The sequence below is a fragment of the Trachymyrmex cornetzi genome, unplaced genomic scaffold (assembly GCF_001594075.2).
Source record: "Trachymyrmex cornetzi isolate Tcor2-1 unplaced genomic scaffold, Tcor1.1 scaffold511, whole genome shotgun sequence".
Lineage (NCBI taxonomy): Eukaryota > Metazoa > Arthropoda > Insecta > Hymenoptera > Formicidae > Trachymyrmex > Trachymyrmex cornetzi.
In genome coordinates, this window is record NW_017299820.1 from 157,971 (window position 1) to 171,376 (window position 13,406).

General features: G+C 28.5%; 1 protein-coding gene across 1 annotated transcript in view; it reads left to right on the forward strand.

The window, feature by feature from the left end:
• The first annotated feature begins 2,708 nt into the window (after positions 1-2,708).
• The window catches only part of DAAM (disheveled-associated activator of morphogenesis-like protein), a 103,727-nt gene continuing 93,029 nt past the window's right edge, over positions 2,709-13,406 (forward strand). Inside the window, exons 1-2 of the mRNA XM_018514566.1 lie at positions 2,709-2,889; positions 3,020-3,195. The gene's annotated coding sequence lies outside the window, so the exon portion shown is untranslated. The remainder of the gene's footprint in view (positions 2,890-3,019; positions 3,196-13,406) is intronic.

Genomic DNA, 13,406 nt, shown 5'->3' on the forward strand with positions numbered 1-13,406 from the left:
ATGGTTATCACTTATACCGCCATTTTTAACCTAGCATCGCGGGATTCGTGGGGGTCTCACTTTCATCAGTGAATTGATCGTAATCTACTGATTGCGCAGTGAAATTTTGGGTCACTGATGAAATCAGTGGAATTTTCACTGTTTCAAATTAAGAGAATATACCAAATGTTTCTATTTATATTTCATACGTTTTATTGATGTTCTGTTGCTTTAGCAAAGGTAATACAGAACCTTTTTTTAATGCCTACTGATAATCAAGTAATAACAACAAATTCAAATAATAGGTACGTATACATATAATTAAGCATAATTATTTATTATACAATGAACAATAATCAAAATACATTATATAGTAACATCCCATAGCATATTTTATTCGAGGGATATCCAGAGAACATTTAGAGGACATATATAGAGGCGTCATCTGGATGTCTTTAGAACATCTCTCGGAAGTCTATGCTGTATGGAGTTATTCTTATTACATGTTATAATTTATATGATTTATATTTAGCAAAGATTATGATAAGATACAAATTATTTCATTAGTAGTTTATTTCATTAAAAGTTTTTACAAGCAACGTTCTTATAGTCTATAAATTTAATTACGATTGTTAAAATAATGTGTCATCATAGATTAACATGATCACACATAATACAGTATATTTAGAAATATTTGATAAAAAAGAATTTGCAGTATTTATGTAAGGAATGTGACCCGCGCCCTCCTGACCTAGAGACATTACATGACTTGCTCCAAGTAATATAGGCTTAGATTAATGTGCTCCATCTCAGATTCAAAATGATGCCAGTTATTGCATACTGATAATATCCGCACAGATTCGATGAAATGTAACTTTCATAATATATTCCAAATTTATCGTAAACAGAGTTAGCAGAATGTCAACAAAAAAAAAGGAAATATTCTTAAGTATACATAAAAAAAAATATATCTATTATAACGATAGAATATTTATCTATTAAAGACACGGTAGTGTCTCAGCGCTATTATATATAAATACTTTAATGACACATTGGAGATTAATTGTAAAAGATCTTAACATAAAGACAGTATTAGTATTGATAACACTAGTTTACAGCAAAAAATTATTTTGGACCGAATTACGTGCTTTTATAGATTTTGCTGAAAACAATGCCGCAAGCTAAAAAATTCTAGCACGTCGGATTTCTAAGACAATTGAGGTTTAATATTTAAAATATAGCTTCTTTTGCGATATTTGACATTTTTTAATAAAGAAGGTTAACGTTATCTTGAAATTTCGATCAGAAGTCACGAATGTATTGTACATCCCCTATAAAATGCATTTTTTTTTCAATACCTTACTTTTTAGTTTTAGCCATGTTATAAACGATTGAAGATAGGAGCTATTTTGAATATGGTGACTCTGGCAGCGTCATATGTGTATGCGGATTAATTTCTTAGGGTCACATTTTGATAACTGTACCTTAATACTTTATACACAGAATTATAAGGCTAATCTACTGGTGTAATGAAAATACATCGTTGCTTAAAAAAAAAATGCAATTAGTAATATGCAACTACATATCTTTCATAAAACAACTCTCATTCTCTCCCTTCTTTCTCCCTTCCTCTTTCTCTCTTCTCCCCCTCCCTCTCACTCTCTTTCCATGTGTATGTATATGCGCGTTGTTGTTTTAAAGTGATTTTAGCATTGCCGCATGCGCATATGACGTTGCCGCGATCCTCATATTTGAAATAGCTCTTATCTTTAATCGTTCATAATATAGCTAAAAAGTAAGGTATTCAAATATAAAAAAATGCATTTTATAAAGGATGAACAATACATTCATGACTCCTGATGAAAATTTTAAGATAACGTTAATCATCTTTATTATAAAATGTCAAATATCGAAAAAAAGCCATCTTTTAAGTATTAAACCTCAATTATCTTGGAAATCTGACGTGCTAGAATTTTTTCGTTTGCGGTATCGTTTTCAGCATTTAAAAATCTGTAAAAGACACATAGTCCAAAGTAATAAAAAAAAATTTTTTTTGTAAACTAGTGTAATCTATATAATTTTATACAATTTCTCAACTATTGGTTGAAGATTATTTGTACTATGAATATAAAAAAACAAAGCTTATTTAAATTAATATTATTGTTATTTGCTGTTTCGTTGTTTACTTTTTATTGTTTCTTACAATTTTCATAATAAATAGCTAGATTATGAAATCATACATATTGTATAATTCAAAATTGAACATTAAATATATATGTATAAAATTTGTTTTGGCATCCACTAATGAATACTACACACTAACATATTATAGAATTTCTATATCGAGTCTTTACAAATAATGTCCCATTTTTTAAAGAAAACATGTTAACAATTTGTTTAACTAAATTATTTATATAATATATAAAATATATAAAATTTACTATATTTTTTTATATATATCCGCTATCTAATTAATTTAGACAACATCTTTATATTTTCCACTTTAAAAGTAAGAGTTTTACACGTAGATGATTATACTATATAAAATTAATCGAAATACTAGCATTATAAAACGAACCATTCTTTTCACATACCTGTTGTATATTCTAATCTGCATCTATATATATTTACATCTCGTCACGTCTGTTCGATTCGAGAAATCGATTTGATAAGTACAAACACACGAGAGAAGACTCCGGCGTGCGCCGTCGCCTTGACGATGATGACGATGTCGTCGTGGACGTCGTTTTGACGTCGGCGCAGTGCGTCGTCGCGTAACCAGAGCCACTGCGTCGGGTCGACGATCTATCCGATGGCAAGTCAGTTTTCTCGGCTTTTGCGTCGCGTGTCCCGTTTCCGTTTCGACGCCATCGCCGCTGTCGCCGACATTGTCACCATCATCACCGTCGCGTAATTGTCATCACAATCCCATTAGATCGTTAATATCAGCATTGCTTGATCACGTAAATCTCGAGTACAACAGCAGTTTGCCGTGTCAAATTTATACGTTAACGATACCTTGCTCCAAAATTTCCACCAGTCATTCATCTCGCTAAGGACGCGCAACGTCGTTGCACAATACCCATCGAAGATGCTCAATGTTGATTTTATAAACGCCGTAACATAAGAAACCACTGGGACATGTGCCCTTCCGCTTCCTATTGATCGACGCGTTCCGACCGGCGCGACCATATTTCGCGGCCTGCAAAAGATCTGGTAAGAGCTCTACGATTCCTATTCCTTCCTCATCGTCGTTCAAAACAATGTTTACTTCGTTGACAAGATGTTGCCGAAGCATAAAATTAAATACCGCTTATAAAAGTTAATTGATGTTATCAACTCTAGAGTATAATACAAAGGGGAAATCTTTTTTAACATTAATTTTTATCTAATAATTTTACTATAGTGAGAAAAATCTCGCTTTATGTAGAAAAAGAGTTATATCGCGTTCTAAGAAGATATAAAAAATAATAATTTGATAATTGTAATTTCAAATTATTATTTTTAAATAATTTTTATCATATACGATATTTCAAAACAATTATTTTTTTAGAAACATTTTTTGTATTGTCAAAAATTAAGTAGATATTTAAATGATTGTGATAAAAGAGATATCTTCTACAAGAAATTTCTTTCAGCGTAATCATTTAAATATTTTCTTTATTTATAAATAAAACTTTTTCAAATCTATATCACAAAATTTTTCCCTACATGTCGTTCAATATTGCTCTAAGCTATTTATTATAATAATGAGTCATAAATATATTAATCTATTTATATATAAATAATAATAGTATGTATATATCCAAAAATAAACTAATTCAAAAATTAACATTTTATAATTGATGCAACCGGATATATGGATGTAATATAATTACATCGAACGGAGCGACTGAAATAAACGAGAGAAAACTGTCAATGAATCTGAATTGTTAATGAAGTTAAATATAATATGGTAATAATTGTCATGCTGAGCAATCGAAACAAAAATTTTAGTCTTGTGTTTTTTGCCTTTCTGTTGCTTACGGTCTTATATATGAGCCGTTTATTTTGAAAGTGGCCTAAGTCCATTTTTCAATGTTTTGTTGTTGGCCTTTGTAGTAGCGTGTACAACTTGAAGTTAGCTGTCATAAACAACATTTTTTCTTTTAATGGACTTAGATCACTTTCAAAATAAACGGCTCATATATTTGAATAAATAGTATTGTGAGAAGGCCCGCTTGACACTTGAAAATGTCAGTGACTATGTACTTAAGTTCTACATGTATAAACTTATGCTTATTACTATATGATATTTGGCATTAGAAACTAAACCATTGTTATCCGATTGATGCGTGTACAATATGCAACAGTTGCTTCCGATTTTTTCTTAACTTCTTGCGAAATAAAATAATTTGAAGAAATTACAATAAAAAATTTCGTAATTTATTACATTATAAAATTTCTTTTGATAAAAATTAATGTATTATTTATTATTAAATTCCATTGAAGAACTATCAAACAGAAATTTAGAATTAATTAAAAATAACATTCTTTAACAATTTTCCTATTCTTAATTTTGATTTAAAAATACGTAAATGCAGTTGATCACCTACTTACTATGCAAGAAATCTTAAGAAATTTAGAAGGCTACTAACAATTTTTAGAGTATTTTAGCGAGTATTGATATGTAGTATTTAAGATGTCGGTACTTATTACGCATACTTATTCTGTTGATACTATTTACTATAGAAGAGATATAATATCAACAGAATAAATATGCGCACTTGCGTTTATTATAATTGTTGCCATAATCTCTAAGATCACGTTCACATACTCAAATGCTCATGCCGTTAAACGCATATATCTAATAGTACTCCATATAATACTGAAGCGTACACATGCATATTTCTTCGCACAGAATTAACGTAGCGCATGTAAAAAGAGAGAGAGATAAGCGTAAGCTTCTATTATTTTTCTCGTAGACAGCTGCTGTTTCCAGAAATAATAAGGTAAATGGGGCAAAATCCTCTAACAATCTAGGTAACACGGCATATATATATACTATCATAGATTGTAGTGACAGTGAGTTTAACATCTGCATTTTCTATATCAAGCGGAGCATTTATTACAATATGTATTCGCAATCAAAAATTATAATTAACTTATAAAAAAGAACACATGTTACCATCATGTCAACATACCAAATCTTTAGAAACATCTTTATATAAAATGCTACATAAACTTTTCAACGGCCCTGTCTGCCCAGTCTCTTCTCTTTTACACGAACTTATTTTCGGCATCACATATGTACACCGATGCGGAGATACTTTGCAAGGCTAACCTCACAATTAATCATGTCTCCCTATCTCGATTTCATTCCCTTTTGTCGTTATATAAATGTATTTTATCGCGAACATTTCTTTTAAACACACAGACAGACAGAAAGAGAGAGAAAAAGAGAAAGTTTGAAAGTATTTATGTATCATTTTCGTAAGTATATACTGTAAATTCCAATTTTCTGAGAAACTATATTCGGATTGTAAAAAAGGGATACTTATAGACTGAACTATTTATCGTTTCTAAAGAAAACGAAAGAGGATCATCAAAAATAAATTAAGAGTTAGATAAGAGTTATCTATTTTTAATATATTTTATCAGAAATCATTAATTATCAATAATAACAATAGATACATTATTAGAAGACACTATATGTGTTGACTACACATAATATGTATCGACTATACATAATATGCAAGGAATGGAAATAACTCGTTATTTGTAACGAAGTTATAGTTACAAGTTACTTTTTTGATAACTTTGCTAGTAACTGCGTTACTTTTTTCCTTTGGTAACTGTAACGGTAACGAAGTTACATTTTTTTGGTAACGGTAACGAATTTTACAGTTTCTTTTATTGTTACTTTGCACACAATTGGATACGGTACGATTGAACAAGCCTTAATAGTGCTTAAGACTAGAAAGCCCTCTGCTGTGATTGGTGGTCGTCGATTTTAAAAAAATAACGGAAAAGTAATGAAAAGTTATTTTCTCAAGTAACGGTAACTATAACCAGTTACTTTTAAAAATCGATAACTAGTAACTGTAACTTGTTACTTTTTTTATTTGATAACGAGTAACTATAACAATTGTTACTTTTAAAAAGTAACTTTCCATTTCCTGATAATATGTATTACTATACATAATGTATACATAATATATGGTCATAAAATCTTTTTCCATGAAAAAATGAAAAAATAAAAACAAATTATTTAAATAGAAAACCTTAAGTTAAAATTATTGTATCAATGATAAAAGAAATACAATACTGTTTTGTCCACTCCTCATTTCTGAAAAAATCATAATGTCCTTACGGATAGTATAACAGTATTTTTTCTAATTAAATTTTTGCTAATATAATAATGGCTAAGGATGCAGACTAACAAACATTATTTAAGATATACCTAATCGCTTAATGATAAGAATCCGTACTTTTTTTCTTAATCGATCGCTAACAGAAATACAAGCAAATCAATAACTATTAGGACAAATATGATAAAACATGGGTTATCGATTACAACTGTTATAGCTTCCTGTACGCATGCATTCTTAAAGCTTTCTTCACACGAGATCTCGCGTGGAAAATAAATAGTAAAGGAAAGTCGCCGATACCGACATAAGTCTCTTAAAGCGACATCTCCTTCTTATTTCTTAGAAATTAACTATTGCACTTTATTAATACTAACTTCATTAATATAACTTTACTAATAAAATCATGATCTATTTAGCTAATTAAAGAGGTACAAACTTATAATTCGTATATTTGTGGTTTGTTTCTATACCAAATCAGCTAAAAACGAATTCTACGAATGCGAAAATAAAATTCTTACAATCTTCTTTTGCAAATTGAGTAGTTTAAATAATAGTGACTGTTTAAACGCTTGTAGTTTTCTAAATTAGTTTTATTTATATTATTCTTTTCCCAGTTTTTTTTATAATACGATTTTAAGTTTAAAATTGGGGTGCAGCGTAAACCGCCACACCTGTCTGTAAAATAGAACATGAGCTAACTTAATCTTTATGATGTTACTTTCCCGAACAGAAATTTTTGAAGGGCGCTGATCGGGTCCTTATTAGGATGCCCTAATGCCTGATTAGGCGTTCATCTCGACACCCAGTCCGGCCCTGATCGTAAATGTAATGTCGAGAATTAAGATTGCCTGATTAGGATTTTCCTTATTAGGACCTTATCAGGAATTTGTCAGGTCCCTTATTGCGCCTAAAAACATTATAATCCCGAAAAAAATTAATAAATCCAGTTTTATTATTGAAACTAGTATTATTGATTAGCATCATATTCCAGAATACACACGACAAAATTATAATTAAAAAAAAAACATTTTCCCCTGTACGTAGAAATTAATTTTATGGTATCTCGAAACGGTCACCCATCCAAAAGTTGTACCACACATCGCATCGCTTGACCTCTGCAATCGTACAGAAACTGCTATTTCGATGATCTACGAACATTGAATGTTAATGAATGTATAGTTGTAACATACCTGGTCAATATAATCCTAATAGAAATTTGTGCAGTTTAATTGAATATCCAGTCACTTACTATTATACTATCGAATATTAATTTTCTTCATATTTTAACTCTGTTAGATATTAAACTTAACTTAAAGTTAACGACTATATTAGTTAGGAAATCTGTCATATATAGGACATATATACTCTACCGTTTCCTGATCAGGCCTATGTGGAGAATTCTCTACCAGGGCATACCCTACTGCTTTATGAATTAGGCTCGAGTGGAAAATTCCCTACCAGGGCATACCTTACTACTTCCTGAACAGGCCCAAGTGGAGAATTCTCGACTAAGGCATATCTTACTACTTCCTGATAAGGGCCTGATCATACATCAGGCATGCCCTAACAAATTTCTGCTCGGATTATAGTGTCAAATAACTCTATTGTAGCTCTAGACAATTGTACATATATGGAAAAACTCTTGAAAAATTATCGCGTTACATATTTGCATCTTGCAGAACGGTATAAAGTAAATATGCATATAATTCAATAAAAATGTCTTAAAACAAAGTGAAAAGATTCTGGAAAATCTTATATACATTCATTTGTAAATACTTTATACAGATAATTCCTGTAAAAGAAAAAGAATAATAATGCATACATTACTACTCCTACTGTGTCAGTTTTGAAGCACATTTTGTCAGACACTCATTTTTGCTTATCTTACAAAAAAATTAATTATTGCAAAATTGCAAACAGTATTATAAAAACTGTTTATATTATCTAATAGAAGATACTTTTTAATTTGTATTTATGTTTTTAAAGTTTTATTTTTATCTTTCGTTTAAGAAATATTGTCTAAAAACAAAGTAGTTTGACGGTATCGGTGACTTTCCTCTAATAACTGCTAAAAATCTTTATAAGTTTTTCTCATCAAGTTGCATACATTTTTCGTACGTTGTATAAATTTTCAATGTTTATTGGATACATTACATAAAAAGTTTTTGCAATAAACTTATTTGTAGATTTAAGATTTTTATTAACTCTGTTATTTCTGTTAGATATTAATATTATATATATTTTTTATTTTTATGAAATTGCTTATCAATTTAATAAATGATATTACTATCTATTCTAGTTTTGCTCATGATAATGCATCATTTTAAGACCAAAAAAAATTTCAGCATGTAATTTGCAGAATCAGATACATATATCAATTCACACAGAAATATTATGATTCGCTTTCATTATTGAATACAGGCATTATATTATTTAATTATAATAATACAATAATATTAACATAAATTATAATTTTAATTGATAAATAAATAAAATGTAATGAAAAAATTGTATAGTTGTTTAAAAAATAAAAGATATTACAATTATTATATGTAGTATTTACGAGTATGTAGAAAGTATGTAAAAAATGTATCAAATATACATATAGACTTCAATATCGCGGTATAACATTGCAATAATAGTTTTACAGAAATTGACTTTAGTGTTTTATTGAAATATAAAAGGTTAAGGTCGACGTCAAATATGTTCATGATTCATTCATACCAGCATCGATTGCCCATTCGCATGTCTAAAATTCTTCTACGTGATTTCTTTTCATAGACTCTTTGTGTACGAACCCTAAGGCTGAATCTCAGTACAGCTTTAAATGTTTTATTTCAAATGAGTCAGAAAATGATGGTACCTTCCAAATATTATATATGCATATATGTTAGAGATTTATATGGTCATGACCAAAAAGATGTCATTCTTTTAAAAGAACTCCTTTAAAGAATAATAATGTATTTTAAAATAAACTGAGCATGTAATTTATAATTTATAATCTTTTCTCTATTACACAATTATTATAAACAGGATAAGAAACAAGAAATCACTAAAGTGATCGAAGAAGGTCATGACAGATTTGCGAGAACATGGATAAAACTATCATAAGGTGATCAAATATATATGTCCTATATATGTCCTTACTAAGCTTTGCAATTTTTTATAATTTGTTGCTGATAATGAGTCAAAAATTAAAATTTAATGATCACATTAAAAAAAAGGAATATTTCTGAATGTTAATAAAAAATATGAAGCACTTTAAATAATTATATAAGTACTGTAAAGATTAAAAGAAAAGTAGCATTCTGCGCATACTGGGTGTACGTATATGCGCCTAATGACTTATAAATATTTGTTCTCCTCTTTTTCGTAAAAAAATATAAAAGTGGAACCTAAGTCAGCCAATGTTATTTTTATACGATTATAAGTTTATTAACATATTGACATGTTTATTGATATAAAAGAATACACAAAGGACTATTTTCCAAACAAATGCACTTATCTACATGTTTACTTATTTTAACGGTATTTACCAGATAAATTAGAATCCATGATCTGGAATAACAACAATACATTTAAAAAGTTACAATTGATGAGTGTACACTCTTAGTACATCTAGCCGTATAATGTTACAAAGTAACAATACAAAATTACAACATAAACTACTAAAATTAATAACTATATTTTGGTAGTATAGGAAACATTTGCTTATTCACGAAATATCACATCACGACCACGATATTCTGCAGTTTACTTTACTGGCCATAACAAAATAAACAAATTAATTGAGCAATAAACTGATGCAATCGAGTCAGACGGATAATTTGCATAAGATACTACTATACTTACAATTAGAAAAAAAATTATATCAGTAAAATAAGTAATAGTATGTAGTAAATAGCGCCTCAAATATAATTATGATATTATAAAATTATAATAAGAATACTAAATTAAGTGAACTAAGAAATTAATTTAGTAATAAATTTAGTAATATTAATCAATTACAAATGATTAATATTATTATATTTTCTTAGTTCACTTAATTTACTTATTATTCTTATTAAAACTTTACAATGCATAGTTATAAATTTTTGTATGCATTTTTTATTTATTTTTGTTTTCTAAGTTCAAGCCCAATGCTGCTCTTTTTATTGTAATTTGAATGGTTTTCTTTTCTTAGGAAAAACTGAACTCTTCTACATCCCTTTGGTAACAATGCCGCGTACTGCACGGGCTGAGCAACTTTAGAGAAAAGGTTTTGAATGTATTCTTTAGAGGGCTTAAAGTTATATACCTCAACAATAATTAATTAGTTATTATGATATAGAGTCCTTTATTAAAAAAAATTTTTTGTCTAAACTAGAAAAATGTAATTGTTATAATATATCTATTTAGATGAATTCCAAGTAACTACTCAATGTAGTTGAGTCACTATTTCACTATCAATTAATAGTACCTACAATATTGTTACCGTGACTATATTTTTTACAGTATTTAGTACTACTTTAGTTGCTATTACTTTGTAAACTAGTTACAGATACTTAAATTGCAAAAATTGTGAAATTTATAGTTGCCACAACTATTTCGTTTTCTCTCATTGTATTATCTTTTGAATTAATAGTGCAATTATCTACAAGCGAATAGGACGTTTTGAGTACACGTCCATGTTGTATGCGTGGATCCGGTGTCTTTATTTCACCGCCTATGCATAATTACAGAAATATTCAACTTTTAATAATAATAAAAAGAGCTCTCAATAAACAATATTAAGGTGCGTTCCGTAATGCGCATGATGCGCATGATGCATCCATTGTCCTTGTTTAACATTTGGTGAGCAACAAGGATAAACGACGCATTATGCGCATCATGCGAGAAACGGAACGCACTCTTAATATAAAACTTAGGCAAATAAGAGCTAGAACACAGTTATTATTTGTGTGTGATTATACAAAATTATTTTCTTCTTTAATTTATATAAGTCAAGAACAAAAAATCAACGTTTCGGTTGTTATTTGCAACCATCCTCAGAATAAAATACTCTTAAAATCCGCAATTAGTATAAAAATGTGTATCTAATAAAACCGAACCGTCCTCGCATTCTTCGGCTTTATTAGATACACATTTTTATATTGATTGCGGATTTTAAGAATATTTTATCCTGAAGAGATGATATTAAATAACAACCGAAATGTTGATTTTTTGTTCTTGACTTATATAAATTAAAGAAGAAAATAATTTTGTATAATCACACACAAATAATAACTGTGTTCTAGCTCTTATTTGCCTAAGTTTTATATTAATATTGTTTATTGAGAGCTCTTTTTATTATTATTAAAAGTTGAATATTTCTGTAATTATGCATAGGCGGTGAAAAAAAGACACCGGATCCACGCATACAACATGGACGTGTACTCAAAACGTCTTATTCGCTTATTTACCTGAGTTTTATATTAATATTATTCAACTTTTATAAGTTCTTTATTAGACTTTATTAAAAGAGAACTTTAATTAAAAAATTAATTTAAAGTAAAGGTTAACTTTTATTTAAAATATAATTTTAAACAGTTTATAGTCATACAACCAAAGTTAATTCTGAATTAACGAAAAGATTTATATAAACTATAGTGTGTATAAACAATCTGAAATACATAATTATATGCGTATAATTGCACGATTAATTATTAATAATAATTATTTTTTATCGTTGTTAATATTATCATACATATTAACGACAGAAACTATAAATGTCATCCCAAAATGGGTTATAAATTACAACTAAAGAAGCGGCGCAATCACTCCGTAATTGGTAATGATTGACGACAATTAAGATCAGGAGCCAGAATTGTCGTAATTTTAAATCGTGTCGGTAATATGTAACGATAAACAGTGCAAACTTTATATTTCAAATGACATGCAATATGTTATACAATTGATAGAAAACAATATTTCTTCTTGAAAACAAGATTCTTTTCGTAATAATATGTACACGTATTATATACTTACCAATTTCTTGGCATGTCGTAACACGCTTAATTAACTTTTTGTTAATAAACAATAAAACAAATCAATTGAAATGTTATGCCTACACTCATACATATCATGCGATATAGGATGCGATAACGCACTAAATCAACATTATATTTCCGATACCCTTAATATTCAGTGCGATAATGCATTTTACATTTTTTATTATACACATAAAAATGTTTAGGTAATTTTTATTACAATATAACAATAAAAAAAACAATAAAATAATATGATATTTTAATAATAATATTATATACTTATGAACGATCGTATGTATACATCTAGAAAATCTTGATCAGAAATAATTATTGGTATTGAATAAAAAAATTATTTCTATATGTATATAAATATTGTTGATAACGATATTAATATTTTTTTATTCTATTTTTTATTCTGAAAAAATTTATTGCAGCATAACAACAATGTTTTTACGGAAATACTATATTTTTTTATGTAATATTATCGTTTATTGTTTTGCACCAATTTTAAGTGTAATAACATGCCCCATGTATCAACTATCCCCGGTCTCCCCTAAACATATATATTTCAATTGATTTGTTTCACGATTTATTAAGAAAAAGTTAGTAAGAGTCCGGATCATAAATCTGTATTCCGATATACCAAAAAATCGATAGTAGCTAATATATACGTTACAAAATACAATTAGTCATATTGTAAATAGCATGACACTTACACACAAACGATTTGTCATTAACACATATCATTATATACATCAACATCTTACACATATACATAAATTTTCAATAACGTTTTAATTAAACGTCTAAATCCAATTTTAAGAATTCCATGTTGTTTCTTCGTACAAACTACTAATTTATGGACTACTATTTCGTAAATACTGATTGCACAGCTTTTATATGAGACAAATGTTGCGTCACGACGTAACAGATCTGGAGTGCCATAGTGGACTAAGAAATGGTAATGAAGATTGTCCTCAATACGTGGCTAATAAATAAACAATAAAAACGGTTGAGCATATGCCACACACTAGATCTTGTTAGTGAAATATCATTAATATATTCGTAT